Raw genomic sequence first — 23,877 nt, forward strand, 5'->3', positions numbered from 1 at the left:
TTATTTTATTAAAATTTTATAAAAACAATTTAGTGAAAAACAACCATTATCGTTCTTATCAATGACAATACATTTAATTAACATCGTAATTAAAAAAATATGCTTTTTTGTCCTGAAAGTTATGGAAATTTCCACTATATTTTGAAAAATTTGGGCAGGTATTTTTATAAATCCAAGTAAAAGCTGTCAAAATTCATAATTTTAGGTGGCTCCGATATTTTTGATGGTGCTGAGTCTATTTCCACCATCAAAAATATAATTCAAACATTACATCTACAAAAAATTTGAAATTATTTTGCCCGGATTCCAACCAGTATTAACCATCTAGACAATTACTTCTTCAAAATTCCAAAAATAATTTATATTCTTAAATTAAAAAAAAAAAAACAATATAAATTGATATGACCCAGACAGTGTTCCAGAAACTGAATATAAAAATTAACATGCTAAAATTATTTTAGTCAGAATTTTAAATTCAAAATAATTATAACTAGCTATATTATTAAATTTTGTTCTTTTAAAATTTATTATAAAATTACGCGACTCTTAAATTTATAATTGTAAAATTTTAATTAAATACAAAATATAATCGAACAAGTACAACGTTTATTCCGTATATATTTCATTTTATATAATAAAATTAAGAATTAGATATTTACATAATTATAACTTTTAAATTTTTATATTATAATTTTTAAATAATAATACTATTTAAAAAACAAATAAAATTTTCGTTTTATTATCACAGATGTGTATGGTTTGAAACGAAAGTGGATCCCTTTCTTTTGTCATAGCGTTAAAGAACATGGTGTCGGGCCTTAAATTCTAAGTGGGTCACATTGTCTTTGACTTTTTGGTCTAAGTATTCGGTAAAGTTTGATTCTCTATATTTAAAAAATTATTTATTTCTGTCTCTATTATAATTGAGGTATCACATTTGATTTTCTTTATATAAAAAATTTATGTTTTTCTGTCTCTATTATAATTGAGGTATCACATTTGATTTTCTTTATATAAAAATTGGTTTTTTTTTAATTGCCTCTATCGTAATTAAGGTATTGCCGTTGATTCTCTATATTTAAATTAGTGATTTTTTTTTTTAATGTTTCTATAATAATTAAGGTATCATTTTATCAACCTTCGGGTTAACTGGTTATTTTAATTAATTATTTTTAACTTTCCATTCCAATTTTATTCAAAATGGTTTAAAACAGAATTTTAAAACCATGAGCGCTCTTATTTTGGCAAGTTCACTCATATTTATTGTTAAATTAATTTGATAATTTTTTCTTATTTTTTATTTTTAAATTTTTATTGTAAATAGAAAATCATTAAAATTAGTATTCGGAGATATAATGATTGTAAGTGTGGAAAATTAAAGGATTATAAAGCTCAAATCTTTTTCTTATCTTTTAGAGAATCATTTTGTAATCCAGGTAATTTCAACAAATTGAATTTTTTTATGTTTATAGATAGTTGAATACAAAGGAAAATGCAATGGCCAATAGAGGAACAACACTAGATTAAGGGAATTTAGAATTGGATCAAAGGCATACTCTTGTCTTTCCCATACCATGAGGCATACTCTTATCTCACCCATACCATGAATTTTGAAAACGAACATTATGACCTTGATCATGATTATAAAGCCTTCCTCCACCAAAAATTTGATCAAATTCTCAAAGAAGATTCTGCCTTAACATTCCTCCCATCATCCACACAGATCTTGGCTCGCAACTTGGTGTTAGCACAAAAGAAATGGTGGTGTATATTAGTTTTCTAGCCATGTAGGTCAAAGGCAATGAACCTCTGTCTAAATAACCTTAACATCTGGCGTTTGGCAAGCGTTAATTGTGCACAAAAGTGGCAAATGGCTTTATCATTTCAAGGTTGGAAGGAGTTAATACAAGTGTGGAGAGCCTTAGCCTTGCGAATACATTCAATTCATATCCTGATTCCTAATGGTGTTGATTATTCTCCTTCTCTGTATCATTCCATTGACATTCCAAGGATATCATCATGGTTTATGCATGGATTTGGAAGCTCCGCAATTCAGTGTTTCGAGGTGGCAGTTCAAAGGTGGACAAGGATATATATAGTTTTGTATTGTTCTTCCTCCCCGCTTTGCGTTGTTGTTGAGTGTTCAAAATTGTGAACACATGCAACTCCTAGCTCTTGACATCTGAAGCATAGAGCTTCGTAGTTATAACACCCTCCTCCCACATCTACCCAAGCAACTGGCCAATCGGAGTAAACATGTGATGAGAGGTCACTATGATATGATTCGACCTCCTAAATCACGTTAAGGAAGTGTGGAACCGATGGAAACACACCATACAAACCTTCACATCAGCATTAGGAACCTAGGAAACTAACCCAACCGTACTTCCAACCAACCCCTAGGTCCCACTGAGGTTTTGAACCACTTGACCCCAGATGTTCTCATGTTATAGGCCTGCCAACATCTAGGAGGCTTTAGATGCTCTCATGACAAGGCATGCTAGCATCCAGGGACTATTTTGCTTAGTTCTATGCCAGCGTCCTCGGGATTTAAGCCACATTTTCAAGCCCAGAGCCTAGGTCACTGCCCATAATTGAATGACACGTTCAGAATACTAAGATAACATGGAAATAACAGTACTAATGCAATTACTTGAATAAGACCTTGACTGCACGCCTGCTAGCCATGACAGGGATTTTGTCAAACATATCACGGATATGTAATCTATAGGTGTAAATAACAAATATGAGCATAGGGGTATCATACTTATCTGGGATTCAGTATGAGACATTGTTTCCTTGTCACTTTAGTTGCAGTTTCATCCATTAGGCCATAGATACATTGTTCATTCATATACAAGTAAAAACGTGATGGGAGCCATACATAGCCACTGTCATAATAAATATTCATAACCAACATAATAACAACAGAAATACCCAAGGATACAATAGCCATAGAATCCACTTATAAACCAGTATATTACTCATAGAAGTGCAAGGAGAGATAACCTCATAGTAATGATGCAAAGGCCAACCTAGTAAGGGACTTCCATGTTCCGCCCGCCCGTAGAATTACTGAGCCAAATCTCTCTTCAACCATTCACCCATGTGCCATATTCCAAGCATGAATTTGAGATCTCGTAGAACACAACAATCCAAAACCATCCAAGGCTTCCAGAGGCCATACACCTCAACCCATCAAGCAGTGATTCCACCTCACTATTGGACATCACAAAACCATCATCATGTTTGTCTCCATCCAAGCCTTCTAGGGCTTCTAGAGCGTTTGTCCAACCACGGCTTCCAAGACTAGTAACTCAACCCACAACTTTTACTGGCTTCCAAAGCGTTTGTCCAACCAGGGTTCCCAAGACTAGTACTCAACCCACCAAGGGCTTCCAGAGCATTTGTCCAACCAAGGCTTCTAGGACTAGTAACTCAACCGAAGTTATTACAGGGCTTCTAGAGCGTTTGTCCAACCAGGGCTTCCAGGACTATTAACTCAACCCAAACTAAGGAAACATGAGAACCAACCAAAAGAAAACAAGAAAATAAACTCACAATCTCCATGGTTGTCCAAGAAATGGCAAGGCTAGGCAATCCACTATCAATCCTGACCATCCTCCATGCCAATGACATATCATAACCAACAAACCACATGCATATGTCATGCATGCCAAAACTAGTGAGGAAAACATACATGCAATTTAGTACTTGCAAGAAAAACTTGTTGTTGATCCTGATGTCCTCTTGCGCTTTCCTACTCTTCCTTTGCCTTCTTTCTCCAAAAATCCAAGTATGCCACACCCTCCAAGAGTTCTCCAAGAAAACTCTTAGTATCCAAGAGTATGAGAGAGAGAGAATAGAAGAGTGCTCCAACAAAACTTTTCAAAAGCTTACCCACTGATCCTCATAAGCCTTTTTATTAATGAGGCCTCTATTTTCTTCATTTTCCATTATTTTCCTTCAATTTTCTCCTCACATGCAACCTGTGACCTTTCACCTTCCTTTTCTCCCAATTTCCTTTATTTTCATAAATAAAATGCCAATAAATGCCTCATGCCTTTCCAAAGCCTTTGCTAATTTGCATAGCCATAATAAGTTGAATGACTACCACCAGAATTTTGTCCCCGCCATTTAGCTTGGAATACGTGTCCCATCACCATAGCCTTATATATTTTTACATGGATTTTTAACCAGGGTTGTTACGGAACCCTCCCCCTTGGGGGAACACCATCCTCGTTGTTCAATGACACCTATAACCAGCAAGACCGTTGAAAAAAAACATACTGCCCATGGAGATTTATAACACAACTCGTTGCAGTATTTACAATGATCATCTACTAAAACATGACAAACATATTGTTTACTAGAGCTTTATAACATAGCTCATTACGATATTTACAATAATAACCACATATACACACATACTCATTTGCTTCACCCAACAAATAATCATATTGTCTATGGAGTTTTATAAATCCAGCTCGATACACTATTTACAATGCTATACACATATACATATATGCACATTTTCTCAACCAACAAATAAAAGGATATGATGCTTGCACCCATAATAAGGGAATCCAGAGGCCCACACCTCCACCCTCAAAGTAATACTAGGATTCACCTCCTTCCCAGGAAGTCCATAATCCATTACAAAGTCAAATATGCATCCAATGGCCAACGTTTTAATCTGGCGCCACTGTTACACAGTATTTTGTCATCGATCCCGCACCCCTAATCTCGGGTAGAGTCGGTCCCTGAATGGCATCTACTTTGTGTCATACATCAAAATATGTGTCCACATCTTCTATATCACTCAAGAAGATTAACCATGCTCATTAATCCTGAAGTTAACCCTTTTTACCTATGTTTCAAGATCGTCACAGTACATCAGTGTCTTGCCTGCGATGATGGCCCAGAGTGAACGAGAACCTTGCGACACCATCGCAAGAGTACATTTGCTCTCAGCGACGACTGGATTTTAGGGATTGTCTCAGGTCATCAATATCCTGCCTGCGATAATAGCCCTGAATGCACTAACGCCTTGCGATGTCTTCTCTGAGACTCAGTGTTTGACCTGCGAAAACCCAGATATGGCGAATTAGTTCAAACAGAATACTTCTGGGTGGTTCTGAAGCTGGTTGTTGGGTAAAAGAAGTTTGCCTCTCCTCATTTGAGATGGTGGTTTCGCCTTTTGAGTAACCTCCCTTGAAGATAAGCTTCCTCTCCCCTCATTTATGGAGGCTCCTCCTCTTATAAAAACATCCTCCATGACTATGATCAGCTAGTGCTAGTTGAGTTTGTGGAGTGCTAGTTCTTAGTTAGCTAGTTCTTGGTTTGTTGGATTGATAGCTTGCAGTTTGGATTGCTGATAGTATAGCAATAGCTTGTGAGGTATGAGAATAGCCTTTCATGTTATGGATTGATAGTATGAAATGGTTTTCTAAGAAGGAAGCCTTGTTGTGATTGCCTTAGTTTCATACTTGGGCTTTTGGGTGAGAGAAAGTCATCAGCCTTTCTGGGAGACCTTTGAGAGTGAATGCTTATAGAGACATACTGATCAGACCCTTTAAGGAAGCTTGCAACGTCAAGGCGTGGCTGTAAGCTTTACTATTGTTTATATTAATACAATCAATGGTTATTTCCTATATCATGTATGAAATGTATGTTGATAGCTTATGGTTCCTTGACTCTATAAGTAGATAGTTCGTTATTGTGCTCTATTATGTGTTTTGTCGTTTTCATATGTTTTTTTAGGTGAATCATTCATTAAGGAGAAGAAAGCGATAGTTGAAGCAACGCAACAAAAACTTCATCAAACACCAGTATAAGGTAGGCCTCTTTAACGATAACTATTTAAGGAATTAGCTACTGTCTTTGTCTTGTTGTGACTAGACCCACTCTAGGGCTAGAAGGGTTGTCTCTATCCGCAGAGGGAGCTTACATGCATCACAAGTAACTTGTGATGCAATCTAAGTCGTTATCACTTTCATAGTCACACACTAGCTCCGTGTAGCGTGATCCTTCTACAAGGTCCAAAGGTACGACTATGTGCAGAGATTTTTTCTCAAAAATCATCTTGCGCTTCTTCAGATTTATAACCCCATTCATGTCAGTGGCCCAAACTATTCCTAATAGCACGCGATAGGAGACCATTGTAGCGTAGGCCTTCCCATGCGCTCCATGTCTGCTTCGGCAGAATGTTTGCGTCTGATCCTAAATCCAGAATCACTTGGTCCATATCATATTCTCCAATCTGCGCGGTCAATCTCATTTCTCTTCCCGTCCTTGTTGCATGCTTTCCAATCTTCCAAACTATGCGCGGTTCTCCTGGCGCGGTCCCAGCGCATCTATTTACGAGTTCCTGCAATCTCTTTACAGCCTTACTGTCACGCAGTAGATTCATGGATGTTTCTAGGAACGTCGTGAGCATTGATGGGTCCATTTCTGGCTCCGGTCTGTCTTTGCTTCCTAACTTGGAGGCATCAACGAAGCTCTTCCTAGCTTCCATGAAGGTTTCCTTAATGCGCTCCAAATCAAACTCTGGTTCTTTCGTTGGAGCCTTGCCTTTGTCATCCCCTGTCATAATTCCACTTCGAAGCACAATGTTCACGTTAGGGTATTCCTTGTGCGGCTCAGACCTCATCATTTGCAGGTTCTGAGTCGGGGGAAGTTGGAGCACTCCCTTGTCGCACAGCTTCACTATCAGTGTGGGACAATCCTTCATCTCATGATCAAACAAGGTAAAATACAGACATGATGGACACATAGGATTCATACAATCACGGGCATAATGTCCTGGCCCCCCACAATTGTAACATATCAGCTATCTGCGACCTCTTCTAGGTCCTTCCCCACCTTGGCCTCATCCGCGCCCATGAAATCCAGTTCGCGCCACTCCTGCACCTTGGTCAAGGGGTTGTGTTTCGACCTGAACTGTGTAGATGGGAGTCCTATCCATCATCAACTCATAGCTTCTATAGGTGCGCTCATTGTGTCCAAGCGATCTACACAAATTACAAAAAAACTGTTGCGAATTCTGCGTGTACTTCTACAACAAATGGCAGTTGTCCGTAGCATGCTTTCCTCTTATTTGACAAATCGTGCACCACAAAGCGCACTAGGTATTTCTTGTGCCTCTGATCTTAACGGTATCGGTCCTCCTCCCATGAGGTAATTTGCGAACACTGGGCAGTGGTCCTTGTCATGACCTTGACCCTTACATTTAACACACCATACCTCTTCGCGCACTTCCGAGCGAGTTGTCCTGTACTGATTCAGACTCTGCATCTCAAGGCATAATTTCTTCAACTGCGCATGGATCTGCTGAACTCCTAGGTTAGGATCCTGTATCGAGTTCTCATGTAGCCTCATTGTGATCTCCAAGGCCTCTGCATGAGTCGTTAACCTTGTTGTGTCAGCGCATTCCTTAAATGTGGCGTTAACGATGCTACAAACCATTCGCAGCGTTGTCCATCTGTCAAAGTCATATTAGCTTCGCGAATTGTGCACTTCAGTCTCTGATCTAATTCCCAGGGGGTCTCACCTGGTAGCATCATGATCTCCTTGAACCCAATTATTGATTGCGCCTTTGAATTTGGCCTGCTAAATTCTTTGTTCAGCACAATTTGGATATCCAGATCCTCGCATTTGGATTGTCATTAGAATGCTTAATATACCAGGTCAATGCGTGATCCTGCAGAGCATTGACCAACATTGATTTCTTTATATTGTCATCTGTAACTCCCTGCGCTTCCCATATAGCTTTTATCACGAACCAAAATGGGTATGGTTCTTCATTTCCTACTCCCTTGAACACCGACAACTTTATTGCGCTTGCCATATTGCTTCGTAGTGGTGGCGGAGGTGGTATGGGCGAAGATGGGGGTGAAGGCGGTGAAACTAGTGGTGGTGTGGGTGGGGTGGTATGCACAGAATCCTTTGCCTTATCACATTGATCGAACTTCTTGGTGAGACCTTCGCAAGCTCCTCCTCGTCCCTCACGGAGGTGAAATCAAGGGGCTAGTTTCTAGTTCTACACTACCTTCATTTCTGTAAATTCTCCCACTTCGCGTAGCCTTGAACATCAATGTATTCGCATGATTTTCTTTTCACACAGTAGTATTTTAATCCAAGTGTTCAGAGACTTAACGTACTTACCTCGTGACCCTTTGAGGAAGCGTCACTCCGCCTCGCTACAGTTGACTAAAGTATCTACCACGAACTTAGTAATGAATCATCCTATAATTCGATCAAGCTAATGATCAACAACGCGCACGATCTTATCCTCTGATGCTTCCTATCTGCGCACCAACTCTGGGGTCCACATAATAGGACTGTCGAGCTTGCACCTTCCTTGGCTATCTGCTAACTTCACGATCCACTCGTACAGCTCAATAGGAAATATGCGAAGAAAATTTCATGGATCTCTGTGTATAGGTAGTAGTCTAACCACTCTTCTTTTAATAGTCGTGTATTCCTGTTCTCCTGCGCCGCGAACTCGTGAATTATCCTATCCAACCAACCTTCAATTTATTTCTTAGTTGGATTCCAATGATACGACATCAGACATCTCTATGCAGATTCCAGTCCCAGAATGGAACCATTTGTTGGCTTGTTGGGGCCTGACCCAGGTTCAGAGTTAATTAGCCAAACAAATCCCTATACTACTGGCCCTTTCGGCAACAGTCCGCGGAGCGTGGACTGAGGTCTCACCCGAAGCAGTATGGGGGGATGCTGGAACCAGGTTTCCACACCCTTGAGATGTCTGAGGGGTTGATTTAGTACAACTGTGAATAATTTCACGCAGGTTACTTTGCGCCCTTCCCTGGCCTGCGAGGCCTTCAAGTGTCTTAAGTGTCTCTTGTTCCAACCCTATCGACCTCCTTTTATAATATCTCATTGGTGAATCAATGACTAATTAAATCCTCATCAACGACTAAGATCATCTCTAACTCTATCCATGTGAATTTCTAGAGAAATCTCGCCTTTCTCAATTAATTGTCGTTAATTAATCACTTTTCCTAAGTTAGACTTAGGAAATATGTAATTATTGATTGATTAACTTAATTGAGCCATCTCTAAGTGTTTTCTCCTGAAACTTTTTCAGGGTTTTAGAGTTCTAGTGTTTCCAAGCCTCTTTGACAAAATTAAAGACAAGAATACCTGTCTAATGCTACCCAATCATAAAAAACTAACACACGCTGTTAGTGAGGAAGGTGTTCTAGACAATATCATAACATCTCCCATACACATTGTTGATGTTTGACAACTGTGGAAACCTTCCACTACCCACCAAGCTACTGCACAAGTTTGATTCATCTGCTACTATGAGTTGAACCATCCTGTATATGCATTACTACTAACATTGCACTGTACAACCTGTATTGTTGCCAACTCTACACTATGCTGCAACTGAGAAATAAAACTATGAATCATTTGGGTCACTGGAGTGGTTCTGCAGCTTCCTCCTGATTCTTTGACCGATACTAGCCTCTGCATTGTCCACTGAGTAACTATCTACACTACAAATGCTTTGTACCCCTTAACATTTTACTGCAACTAGTAATGTAATTGTCCCTCAATATATGGCTGCACCATCTTGAACATTGATCCATCTTCTACTGAATATTGTAGGCCCCTGTAGCAAGGGTTTTGATCCAAGAGGAGAAACCTTCCTGATTCTCAACACCTATCTAATGCTCACCTCAAAGGATCCTTCTCATCTCTGTGCAACTCTAGAGTCTACAACTCAATGTCTCCCCACGTCTCTCTTGGAGGTATAACTATGTACAAAGTGAATTCTTCCTCTAACCTGGAGGACAAATGGTCAATCTCTGCCAAAGCTGCTGCCTGCTCTTTCTTTTCCTTCTTCCTCTATGGACATTGGGTATTGTAGTGACCAAACTCACCAAATTTGAAGCATTTGATCTTCAACAAATCCTTATTATTCTTTTCTCCTCCATGTGAGCCTTTTCCTTGACTGAGACCTTTATTTTCCTTTCCCTTCAATGCGAGGGATACATTCTCATGCTCCTTCCCACTTTTCGATCCTTTGTTGTTGCCATCGAGACTACTCTTGACTAGAGCAAGTCACATCTCTTCTTGCGTGAAATATCCCCACAATCGATCCCAACCTGGTAGTTGATCTCCTCCAGTAATACCTTAGATGAAATTAGCCCAATTAGCCCACTCCTTAGTGAAATCGTTGATAGCTACATGCACTAGTTCAACGTCTTGAGGTGTTTCTCCAACAACGACAATATCATTCCTGATATCCTAAATCCTTGTGAGGTAGGGGCTAACTCCTTCTCCCTTCTGCATCCTGGTGGTTCTCATATTTTCCTTCAAGAACATCTTCTGATTCTCGAAAGGATTCTAGTATAGTGCTACAAGAGCATCCCACATTTCTTTGGCCATATTCTTGACTGCAATGTGTGAGACTACATGATCTTGAACTCCATCGAGAATCAAACACTTTATCTTGGCCATCTCCTTATTGTAGTTCTCTAGCTGTTGGGGGTCTATTGGTGAGGCTACAACTCTCTCTGTCTACGTCTTTATACCATGATCATCTAACATGAAACTCATCTTGGCTTTCGAGATACAATAATTCGAGGCTTTATCTATCCTATCCCGATCTCAAAGTCCTACTGAGGCCATTTTCTACAAAACTCACTACTGGGAAAATAAAGAGGAATATCCTCCTCTCCTACTAGACTGCCTATTCTTACACTCTCACTCCCTCCTGGAATGCACATAACTGCTACTGATGCCGCTCTCTCCCTTCAACTATTGTATGAGACTACTCCCTCAACCTTCTAGATGTCCTTTTTTGGAAATTGGCACACGAAATGCAATCTTAGCAACTTGAACTGGCTAGTCTGGAAAACTCACACAACCTTCTGCAATTTGAAATCAATAATTTCTTCCAGAAAATTGAATCTGGAAGCCCTCTGAGAAAAATCCCTTTGTGTGTGTGGGTTGTCTTCCACTTGACACTAATTCTGCTCTATGAATCTGCTGCAAAATCAACTATGCCTAGATCAAGAATTTTCTCTACAAAAAATGTTGACCAACTCACCTACTGCATGCTAAAATTTATCTTGGGTAATTTGAATTTTTCCTGCAACCTGCTACTGGAAAATCTAACCCTCTTCCCAACAACTTGAAATACCAGGTTGGCTTTGCACAAATCTAGAAATTGATCCACCATACTCCCTCCGAATTTGCATGATTTATTCCTTTCGCCTATGATCTTCCAATCTGATAAAATTTTCTCTAATACCATGTGAAATTTTCCTTAAATTGTAGCAACTGGAAATTTATTCTTCTAACTGATAAATTATGCAGTTTATTTTCTATGACAAACAACGAATAAACCACACTAAAATTCTTCAAAAATAAAAATGTTGCGGAAATAAAATGCAGGAAATCAAAATATAAATACACAAAAAATAAAAATTGACACAATTATTTTTGGACAAATGTCCCCGAAAAAAACTAATGTGGGAAAACCGATGTAGTAGATGAGGGTTTTATTATTATGCAGTAGTAAAAATTTGTTGAGTAAAATCTATGGATGTTGAACTAGTTATCCAATCAACAAATATCTAACAAAAATAATTAGAGGGAAAATTATCTCTGTCCACAAGCAATCCTGGCCTCTGGCTCCCTCTGAATCTGGCTGTCCAACCCTTTTCTATGCCCTTTTGTGCTCCCTCTGCGCAAATCCCCACAAGTGTGGCTCAGATCAGCGATAGATCAAGCTATCCTCCTATCTCTGCTGCTGGAAGTGACTCTCCATACCTATGGAAGACTTTCCTAACCTCTAGAAGTTGAATCGACATCCTCTCCAGCCAAGTAGAACCGCTCTGTTGAAGCTACCGCACAACTTCATAATGGAATAATTTTGTCACTTGGCATTGCCTCTTTGGAACTAGAAATCTTCCTTAAGGCTCACTGTCTCTGCCCCTCACTGACTCTGTGTCCCCTCTTGATCGAACCCTCCTGTCTCAAATACTGGAAGCTCGATCGCCAAAGAAATTGACCTCAAGTGTAATGCGTGTCTTGCTCAAACCCCATCGCCTTCCTTTTATAATCTCTTGCTGGAAAACCAACGACCATGATTAAATCCTCATCAATGACTAAGATCATTTCTAAGTCGATCCATGTGATTTTCTAGAGAAATATCACATTTCTCAATTAATTGTTGTTAATTGATCACTTTTCCTAAGTTAGACTTAGGAAATATTTAATTATTGATTGATTAACTTAATTGAGCTACCTCTAAGTGTTTTCTCCTGAAATTTTTTCTGGGTTCTGGAGTTCTAGTGTTTCTAAGCCTCTCTAACCAAAGTCGAGACTAGAATACCTGTCTGATGCTACCCAATCCTAAAAAACTAACATACTAAACTAATCATTGATATGACACTTAAAATCATTCTCACATGTTCGTTTTAAAAATACGATTCAACCGTATAAAATGTAGCTTGAGTTTTTAAAATCATTCTCACATTCTCACTTTACAAATATGATTCAACGGTATAACAACGTAGCTTGAGTCTACAGGAAAGCTGAAACGTAGAAGAACAAGACTATTTCCTCTGACACATATCATCGACATGTGAAATGGCCCCAAAATAGTTGTCCACAGTAATGAAGGAGGCTGTGATTGTGAACAGGATGGGAAGGAACTTCAAGGAAGGCATCTGGAACGAAGACGCGAGCTTTCACCAATAGTACCTAAAATTAACAGCAGATTGCCTAGAAAATTGCAAAGAACCTGAAGCAACCGTTTATACTACTTAAAATCAAGCTAATTTTTATCATCCCACTGCCATCAAGAGACAGGGGCCAAGAGACAACCAGTTATAGTGCTTAAAATCAAGGTAATTTTTATCAGCCCACCACCACCAAGAGAGGTGCCAAAAGTGTCAAATTATAGTGAAAAAAACAGATGAAATTTGAAAGTGAATTAATTAAAAAAAAAACTTATCAACCTCATTATAAAACCGTTTTTGAAATATATCTATATATATATATATATATATTATAATAACTATTATTATTAATTTTTATGTGTATATTAATAGATTTGTAAAAATTAACGAGAAAGATTAATGTAATACTTTTCTCTTTATATATAGATATAGATAGATAATTGTTCTTCCAACAATGTTTTTAAAAGAAAGTAGATAGAAAGAATCTACTTATGTATTAAATTGGTATTGATTTGTTTATTGTGATGAGTAGAATTATACTATCCCTTAATGATTTAAGATCTAGAAAAATGTGCAAATTTGCAAAAAGTTGTTTTCATTTTTGGATTGCTGAGGTTGGAACATAAATAAAAGCCTTCCGGTTAAAGTGCGTTACTACTTTATTAATAATAAGAGTAGTAGCATATTTTAATGTATGTCATTTGATTTTTTGGTTTTTGATATATATATATGTATGTGTAGGTTTAAATTTTTTCCATTATATATTTAGAATTTATTATTATAAAATTAAAGGTAAAGTAAAATTAATTTAAAAAGAATTTAAGAATAGAAGATAAGTATTCTTGTCATATAATAAAAGCATTATGTTTAAATATTTTTTTTTACGTTTTCCATTATTTATGAAACTAAGGGAAATGATCTAAGTTTTCAATTTTGAGTTTTAGGTAGTAAGGTGGAGATGACATTGGATATTTAATGTGAAATGAGAAATGTGAAGGGATTTCTGGTGAACTAAAGACAATTGAATCATTCAATTCATTGTCAGTGATTGAATATTTGTAATAAATATTCAAATCAAGATTCGGTAATATTGGCCAAGTGAAAGGACAACTAAAAGGTCAACATGCAGTTAGAAAATTATGTTATAAATTTGTTAAAAAAAAAAATTTAGTGATAAATGGTTTGTCTGCCATTGAATAGAATCGTACTCGAAGGGATAAGAAAAATATGCATAGTGATCATGAAATTTTAATCGTTGAATCATGATAAGAATGCTATAATTGATCTGTGTATGATTCTCATACTTAGAATGTTACGATATGAGGATATGATTTCATTTATTGTGTGATGACACTATGTATTTGTTATAGAGAAGTTGATGCAATATAGAACATGTAGCTATAACTTTCATATTTCATGACGTGCATGAGCATACAATCATTACTATTTAGAATGTTGTGATAAAAATGATGTTATGTTCTCATGATGGCATGCAAGAGTTGGCATGTCGAGTACCTTACATGATATGGCATAACGATTATTTCTATGAGGTTACGATGATAACTAATGCATCGATTGCATGTTAAGATGTGGTGATTGATCGAAAAACCACAATCAAGATGATAATGTTGGTTTATTTGATGATCTCGTAGGAGCCCATACCTATGAGGGAGAATATGTAACATCATATGTGCTGGGTGTTAGTGCGTGTCAGTGATGTCAGTCACCGGTGATCAAATGTGCTCTTACAAAGTTTTTTACTAGGGTCTTAGGTCAAATTTTTATGGTTTCAAATAGCTTTTCAATAAAAAATTGGTCACTGGTTAGGGAGGTTCAGTCTTTACTACTCCTTTCAGTTCCATGGTTAATCAACACCATCATGGTCAAGTCAAATTACTATTAGAAGAGTCCCATAGTCATTATGGTCATAATTCATCTCATAAGTCCATGTTGGGTCACCACTAGGTCATAGGGTTAATTTCCTGAAAATTGGTCATGTCACCATTAAAATCATTTTATAAAGGAGTAGTGAAAGTCAAGTTGTCAATAAAGGGTTTAAAACATGCTTTTTATCTCATTTATAATGAAATAATTTCATAAAGTTATGAAGCTACATTGTAAAGATACATCAAAGTCAAGTTATGAAAATGATGGTGGGTCCACTACCACATGTAAGTAAAAAATTGATTTCCACAAGCTATAAAGGATTCCAACTCACTCTCCATTTGCTCATTTCATTTTCCAAGACATTTCTCCACCAAGACAAATCAAATTTGTCAGCTAAAAATCAATCTTTGCATACCCAAGCCTAGTTTCTCTTCAGCACTATGAAAATCCTCATGATGTGCTGCACATTTCCTTGAATTGATGCATTTTTCATGAAAGAGTTGTGAACTTACTTGCAGTGGTTTCTTTCATCATATTCCAGTTCTGTCATATTCAATCCAGGTTGGTGGCCTCTAATTTTCTCAATTAATCTCTTAGTTGTGTTGATAAGTTTCATTTCCCTCTCCTAGGGTTTGAAAACGGTTTTCATGATTTCATGATTTCCATGGTAGAATTGTTATCAAAACTTGTATCCTGATGCTTATACACCTTCTCCTATCCTAATCACACATTCCCAGACACCCTCTATTAAACCCATCCTTAAAGTCCATCATTTTTACACAAACCCTATCTAGAGTACACTTTCTTAGGATAGGACTATGTTTCCCTTCTTTGAAACCCTTCCCCTCACCCAAAATTTTAAATTCCACCTTCCTTAGCTCCCTAACATCCCTCACTATCCTCCCAAATTTTCCAAATAATTTACCAATTTCGTGTCCCTTTCATTTCCCTTAATTTCCTCAAGATATCTAAATCCCCTGTTTTTCTACAAGTAAAACCCTAATTTCTCTCCCATAGAGCTAGGTCTTACCATGGAGTCTAAAACATCTGAACAAAAGAGGCATAAATGAGGGAAGATCATCACATATGAGCCTACCTCAACCTAAGAAATCATATTGATTTGCATCTTGGGAGGGAGGCCCCCAAGATCTAAAAGATTGAAATGGATCTTGGGGGAGAGGCCCCCAAGATCTGAAAAATTGAAATCTGAGAAGAAAAAGAAGAGAATGCCCAATAAACAAAAACCACAAAGAATTTTTTTATTAAAACTGAGAATAACTGTAAAGCTACATTGTGGCGGAAAAATTGTCCTTTTACAAAATGCGACTTGTTACTTATAGTATTTTTCAGTTACAATACCACGGATCAATTCCATGGGTGAATGAATACCATGGGTGGATGTCAATTACAATACCATGGGTGGATGCCACTTACAATACCATGGGTGGATCAATACCACGGGTTGATGCCATTTTCCATTCGGATCATTCCTCCCTCCTTAAGAAGCAATGGTCCCCATTGTGTGAAGTTCCCTCCTACGGAGCCTTTGTTGAATATGAAGAGCCACTGAATAGAAGGGTTTTATGTGGTTAACGCATAACCATGATGAACGAAGATCCGAGGATAGAGATACCTTGTAATGCTTGTGACCAACTGTGATATTGACAGTGTGTGGCATAGCAAATGGACTTCGATGAACTGTGGGTTTGTGGATGACCCATAACCATGATGAATGAAGATCCGAGGATAGAGACACCCTGTAATTCTTATGACAAACTGTGATACTGACAGTGTGCGGCCTAGCAAATGGACTTCGATGAAGTGTAGTTTATGGATGACCCATAACCATGACAAACGAAGATCCGAGGATAGAGATACCCTGTAATTCTTGTGACCAACTGTGATAGTAACAGTGTGCGACCTAGCAAATGGACTTCGATGACAAGGATTTTGTGTGGTTGACTCATAACCTATGTTGGTTGTTGATGAAGTAACAGGTGCCTACATAGCCTGGGGTGGGAGGACATGTCTCCAAAGAACCCAAGCCGAATGCTACTATGTTGAAACTGATGAATGTGAAGCAGGTGCCTACTAAAGTGGGGTGGGAGGGAACGTCTCCAAAGGGAACCCGCTCCAAATGCTGCTCCAGATTTAAAATGGGCATAACTCGGAATATTAATTATAACCTATTTTTGGAAACAAAATGACCATTCTACATCTTCCCATGTATTGGAAATCCTTATTTGGACACTTTGGAATCTCATATTCGCGCTGCAACTGTTCCACTGTCACAAAAGTTGTGAAAAAAATAGCTGATTTTAAATCAACAATATCTCCCACATCTGAACTCCGATTCGACCCATTTTTTTGTGAAATTGGGTGATTTTTTTAGAAGAGCTCAGATCTGTAATCACTTTTATGAAATTATGCACAAAAAATACAAAAAATGATAGGAGAGTCGTCATCCACAAATTATCGTCAGAAACATTTCTACAACATAGCTAATTTTAAATTAGCGATATCTCCCTCATTCGGACTCCGATTCGGCCAATTTTTTTTGAATTTGGGTATTTTTTTCACAAGGAATCCAAATCTGGTATTTGGTTTTGTAAAATTTTCACTAAAAATTTCAGATCTGATCCGTAAACTCACCGCCAAAAAACATTCTTGCAAAAAAATGAAAAAAGAAAAATTCTTCCCGCTTGGCCCGAGAAAATTCTCTTTGGAGGACGTAGCACGTGCCTGAAGTTTTTTGAATATTGCTGCAAAATTTAAAACTAAAATATGCATCAAACCCTCATTCCCATGGAATCACAACCTGCTCTAAAACCACTGATTCAGATCTTGGGAGGGAGGCCCCCAAGATCTAAAAGACTGAAATGGATCTTGGGGAGAGGCCCCCAAGATCTAAAAAATTGAAATGCGAGAAGAAAAAGAGGAGAATGCCCAATAAACAAAACCACAAAGAAATTTTTTATTAAAACAGAGAATAACTATAAAAGCTACATTGTGGCAGAGAAACTATCCTTTTAAAAAATGTGACTTGTTACTTATAGTATTTTTTAGTTACAATACCACAGGTCAATTCCATGGGTGAATGAATACCATGGGTGGATGGCACAATACCATGGGAAAATACCAAGGGTGAATGAATACCATGGGTGGATGTCAGTTACATTACCATGGGTGGATAAATACCATGGGTGGATGCCACTTACAATACCATGGGTAAATTTCATGGGTGGATGAATACCATGAGTTGATGCCATTTTCCATTCGGATCACATATCATCTCCTTTCATCATAAAATCATTTGAAGATGCAGGTTGTCTTTCCTTTTGCCAGAGAATTGAGCAACTTAGGTTTCATGACCAACTGACCAGTGATTTTGCCACCAAGTTAAGGAGGGATAAAGTGACTATAGCAGGAGTTGAGTTCACTCTTTCAAGGGAAATCATCTCCACAACTACAGGGATTCCAAACACTAGAGAAACTTGGTTTAAGAAAAGAGACATTGACCTTCAAAGTTACAAGATGTACTTGAAAACACCATATAAGACAACTCCAAAACATGTTTTTCCATTTAGACATTTGCTGGACAGATATGCCCCTCTCATGAAATTAATCATGAAATATTTTACATGTGAGGGTAGGTATTCAAGGTTGTATCAATACCACATGAGGATTTTGATGCATTTCACCGGTGTGAAGCAACTCAACTTGCCTTACTATCTTTACGGAAGCTTAACAAAAATGACAGAGAAGGTACAAAATATGGGAGAAAACCATCATATTATTCTATTTCATCATGGCTTGGTGAAAATTCTAGTTTGTCATCAATTGGCATAGGTAAATTTGTCTTGGGATGGCTTTGCAAATTCAGCTTTTCCCCCAGCTTCTCCAACTATATCTAGTGGTGAATCAACACCTCTAAACTCACCAGCACAACAAGAGGTTGCTTCTTCAAGCAGACCTACCAAGAGGATTTTTAGGGCAGAAGTGACTAAGACTTATTCTAGAGGCAAAAGGCTTGTGTTTGCTCCAAATATTGTTGAAAGGGCCAAGCCTACAACAGGTGAACAGAGAGCATCCCCACAACATGAGGAATTCACTCATCCAGGTACCAATGTGATAGATGTGGAGAAAGGTCATGAGGACAAAGTTGCAAAGAAAATCATAATGGATAAGGAAGCTGAGATCAAAAATTTGGAAGACAAGTTGACAGAGGCAAATGCTTTGATAGCATGCTTACAGCAAGAAAACATGCAATTGAAAGTAAACCAAATGATCCAAAACAAATACATAGCAAATTTGAAGAAAGAGGATGCAAAAGGAAAATCAGTGGTTCAGTTGGATGATTCAGAAGATAAATAAGAGAAAAGCACATCAAGGAAACCAAGAACAAGAGGCCTCAAGAGAGCCCTTGAGCTACAAAAAGAAGTTTCTCCACCTAGAGGTCAGATCACTATGAATGACTTAATTACTGAAGAGATCAATGCAGACAGAGTATATTGGCTTGAAAAGGTCAATGGCCACTTAGATAATCTCCTCAAGAAGTCAAGTAGGGACAATAACTTACAAAGACATATGGCCATGCATTACTATACAAAAACAAAGTATCCCAAATCATAATCAAGTAATTAAAGGAAAAGCTGAAGGAAACCCTAAGAAGCCAAAATAACAAAGAAAATCTTGATCTACTTGCTGAGGCCTCTCTCATGGCATGAAATATCATATGATGACTTCACTTGCCAATTTTGAAGAAATTTTGAGATTTGTTTGCCATTTTGGAATTTTTGGTGGTTTTAAGCCTGTTTTAAAACTCAAAAACAACTATATGTGTAGCGCCTAGGTGCTAAGATTTTTCCTCAAGGATCCTTTTGCCAAAAACTCACCATCATTGGATAGATAATGGCCTAAGCATCTCATCTATCCAATTTTGCAAACTTGTCAACAAACAAATTGAGAGAAAATGTCAAAAAAGGGGTCAAAAAGTCACTTTCTACCACTATTTTGAAGCAGGCGTTGTGCATATCAGAGTAGTCCTGGGAAAATAATTTTTTCTCCCTGTTGGAGTGTCCAAATAACTTTCTTGAAGAGTCAAATGACAACTAGAGATCCATATCTTTCCAATGAGCTATCAATCTCTGAATTTGGAGCATGGGAAGGCCTCCAAAATCCTCCTGCAAGCCCAGAGCTACGCATATGTTTGAAGGCGCTAGGCATATGTCTGAAGGTGATGCACATATCCCTAATGGCATTGTGCATATCTTTATCAAAGCTTTTCTTTAGCAAATTTCGACTTAATGATGTAATTTTTCTATTTCGATGTCTTAATGATGTAATTAAGGGTAAATTAGCTTAGTAAGTTGTTTTATGTTAACCTAGGCCTCATAATCAGGAAAAACTCAAATCAAAGTCTAAACGAAGAGTTTGTATTCAACCTTCTCAGTCTCAATTTTTAGTTGAGATACTCTTGGAAACTATTCCACCACTCATGGATTCGACCCCTAAGAGTGCGGAAACTATTTATTTTGGTATATATGTATCATTTTCTCAGTTAGAGAGAAGGGTTGGACATCTGAGGAGAGAACTCTTGTAGCTTGTGCTTGAGCATTTTTAGGAAATAAAAGGAACAATTGCAACTATTCTCTAGGAATTCATGTGCAATTAGTTTGTGATGTTGTAATTTCTCTGTTATAGTTTTATATGAAAGATATTCATCTTCTCTTTCCATTCATCAGTTCTTCAGTGGTTTTCCTTAAAGTTTATATCAAGAATTAGTTGCATAAATCTTTGTTTTGATGGGAATATCATTATGTGTTTATTTCTTTCTTGCTTAATGAATTCATGATATATATGCTCATTACGAACTCTTGTTTCTTCTGAACACTACACTACACTCACAAACCCTAAGCCATCACAAAACTATTTCTACCTTGCTCCTTTATATCTTTGTTGTTGTTACCCTTTTGATCCTTTGACCTAGTTACTTGGTTTTCATCCCTTGTCTAGCATCAAAACCTTAAATTTTCAAAACATACCTGAGCCTTAGTAGCAGATCTAGCCTAAAATCCTTTTATATTCCAGTCAATTCTTTAGCTGTGATCTCCTAGAGAGAGCCCTCTCTGGTTTGGTAGGGTTAGCTACTAAACTGAAAGCTTGTTCTGTGGTTACCTCCATCAATTCCTCTCAACCTAGGACATTGTGAAGGATAGCATTTTTGGCATCGTTTCCAGGGAAACGACTGATATATGATTCCTTGGATTCGTTCTATAAGTTCATTCAAGACTGGTTCTGTGGGTGACAGATTCCAGTATCTAAAGAAGGTTGATTTAAGAAATCACATCAAGTTCAAGGTGTAAAAATTATGGCTCCTAAAAGACATACAAGGTCAAATCCTGACCCAAATCCACCTCTTGTTGTTGATGATCCAGAGAAAATACTTAGGAAACTCAAATCACCTATTCTTGAAAGTGCAACTCGAAAATTAGTAAGAACTACTTCTTTGCTTGAACAATTATTCACTATTAAAAATCTTTCTTTCGATATTCAACTTGATCTATCTGTTTTCAGATCAAAATTTGAGTCTTTTCTTTTTGAAGTGGTACTTGGCCCTATTAAATTTGATTCCCACCTCCCCTCTTCTAAATCCATATTTTCTAAAGCCGATCATGAGATTTGGTTAAACTTTGATAAACTCCAAAGTCTCGCTGACCAACTTCAAATCACCACCGAAAAAGCTTACATTCAATATCAGCTTGAAAACCTAGCTACTGCATCCTCCACTGCACCTCCAAACACATCAGCTACATCATCTGTTATTGTTAATTTACCACCACCTCCATTAGTATCATCATCTCCATCAACACAACCCATTGTAGCACCTGTACAACCCCCTCCAGCAGTCATGGCACGGTTTTCCCCTCTAATATTACCTGCTCAACTTACTGCTCTACCTCAAAACTATGGCCAAAGACTCCCTCGGTTTGATGGAAGTTCAGAAATCACAACCCAACAACATGTTGATACATTCTTGGATTTCATCAACCTTGAAGAGGTTGATGAAGAAGATGCTAAGATGAGAATCATAACCCAGATATTTTCCGGAGATGTTAAGAAATGGTTTCACAGTTTGAAAACCAATTATATCAATAACTCTCAGCGGTTGATAGAGTTATTCTTAGCCCGGTGGCAAGAAAAGAAGAATCCATTACAGATTTTGGCTGAGTATAATTCCATGAAAAGAAACCCAAATGAGACAATGCAGGAATTCACAACAAGGTTCAATATGGTGTATAATTCCATTCCTGGTGATATGAAACCTCCCCCTGGTTTAGCACTCCTCCAGTATCCTGATGCCTTTGACCCAGACATGGCACTCCTCCACTACATTGCGGCCCTCAATATTTCCATGTATGAATCAAAGATGAGGACCCTGACTCGCTTCCATGGATTCACTTTCCATGGGTTTTTTATGGACCAAAAGAAAGTTATGTAAATATGTCAAACTTCATCCAACCTCCAAAGGAACACTAGTGGTGGAGGGAAACCTGAAAACTCAAGAGCCCTCCAAACACTTGTCTCTTTATGTGGTGCATCATGGAAAACAAAATCCCCACATCGGATCTTCTTCAACATAGGAGTATGCAAGGTCTAGGATGGTGTGCCATATGCAAGAACGTTCTTGAATGCATAAACCATCTTTTTCTATAATGCCCTTTCTCTGGAGTTGTTTGGACCCACATAAATGATAAGCTGGGAGGCATTGAGAATTGGGTTGGGGCATCTTTCAGGGAGGTATTGAAAGATTGGTGGGAAAAAAATTTCCCAAAGAAGTTTAGAAATTTCCCTCCCCTGGTCTGTTGGGGCCTTTGGAATGCTCGGAAATGAGAAATTTTGAAGGACAAATGCTCTAGCCCTGATTTAGTTGTTGGAAATATCATGATAGATTTCGATCTCCTCCCTTCGAGTGAATAGTTACGCCCCCCACCCCGTATTGTGGTGGTTGAACAATATGACAACTCTTACTCGTGGGCATATTTTGATGGTATTGCTACACCAAATGGTTCATGTGGAGGTGGAGTTGTTCTACACATGCATGAAAACCATGTTTTCAAGCCACAAAGTGGTCTTGGCAAAGGTTCAAACAACTATGTGAAGCTCCTTAGTCTAAAGCTTCTCCTCCTATTTACTATTAAAAAGGGGTTTCTTTCCCTTGAGATCTTTGTTGACTCTTTAATTATTATAAATTGGTTCAACAGGGTGCAGTGATGTCATATTCACACTTTGTGTGCCATTCTTGAAGAGGTTCATCGTCTTAAGCTACATTTTAACATGGTTTCCTGCAAACACATCTACGGGGAAAGGAACCACGAAATATACCAACTCTCTAAGGCAAACTCTAAACTAGCTCCGGGCACATGGAAAGGCAGGCTCTAAACTAGCTCTGAGCACATAGAAAGGCAAGCTCTAAACTAGCTTTGGGCACATGGAAGATCAACCCAGTATGAGGCTCATTCTACAACCCAATATGAGGGGGGGTGTAAATCTGTTCGTCCATCTCTCAAATTGACACCCTCGCTATAAAATAAAAATAAATTATTCTTTGAATAAAAAATAATGTCGGCTATAATATAAAAAATTGAATATGTTGAGTGAAAGATGGCTTTGATCCTCTGTGATGTTGCACCTCAGGGTCTAGGGTAACCCTCGTGGACTCACTGCAATCGCTTTCGCTCCACACCCGCTTTTGCCTGTAGACTCTCCCCCATGACGATGTGCAATCAGGTTCCTCCCTTTTCACTCAGTCGTTACATTTCCATTCACTCCTTTCGAGACTACTGAAATGGAACTGGATGTCGTCGATTATTCAGCTGACCCAAATCCCTACGAGGAGATTTGGTCGCGCCCACGCACCATGTCAGGATCTGGATCTTTTTTCTCGCCACTTCGCCCGCTGTCTGCACAGATACCTATCATGGACCACCCTGGGCCATCTATGTCCCACCTGACTGATTCAACTACTTTGGACGCATATTCAGGCCTGGATTGCCCTCCGCTCTCCCCTACAACCCTCAACCTTATTGCGGCTTGCATCCCACCTTCCCCCACTTTTGACTCCTTGCTCCCTGATCTCCCTCTCCCTACTGCTCCTGCCGACACCCCCTCCTCTACCAGAATCACACAGCCTGGGCTTTCCTCCCCCCGTTTCTCCACTCCAGCTAGTATCACCAACCCTAACCCTAATTGTACTCCGCTC

Source organism: Pinus tabuliformis, chromosome 5_2, assembly GCF_031772625.1.
Source record: "Pinus tabuliformis cultivar Carrire ecotype Pingquan chromosome 5_2, CPIR1, whole genome shotgun sequence".
Taxonomy (NCBI): domain Eukaryota; kingdom Viridiplantae; phylum Streptophyta; class Pinopsida; order Pinales; family Pinaceae; genus Pinus; species Pinus tabuliformis.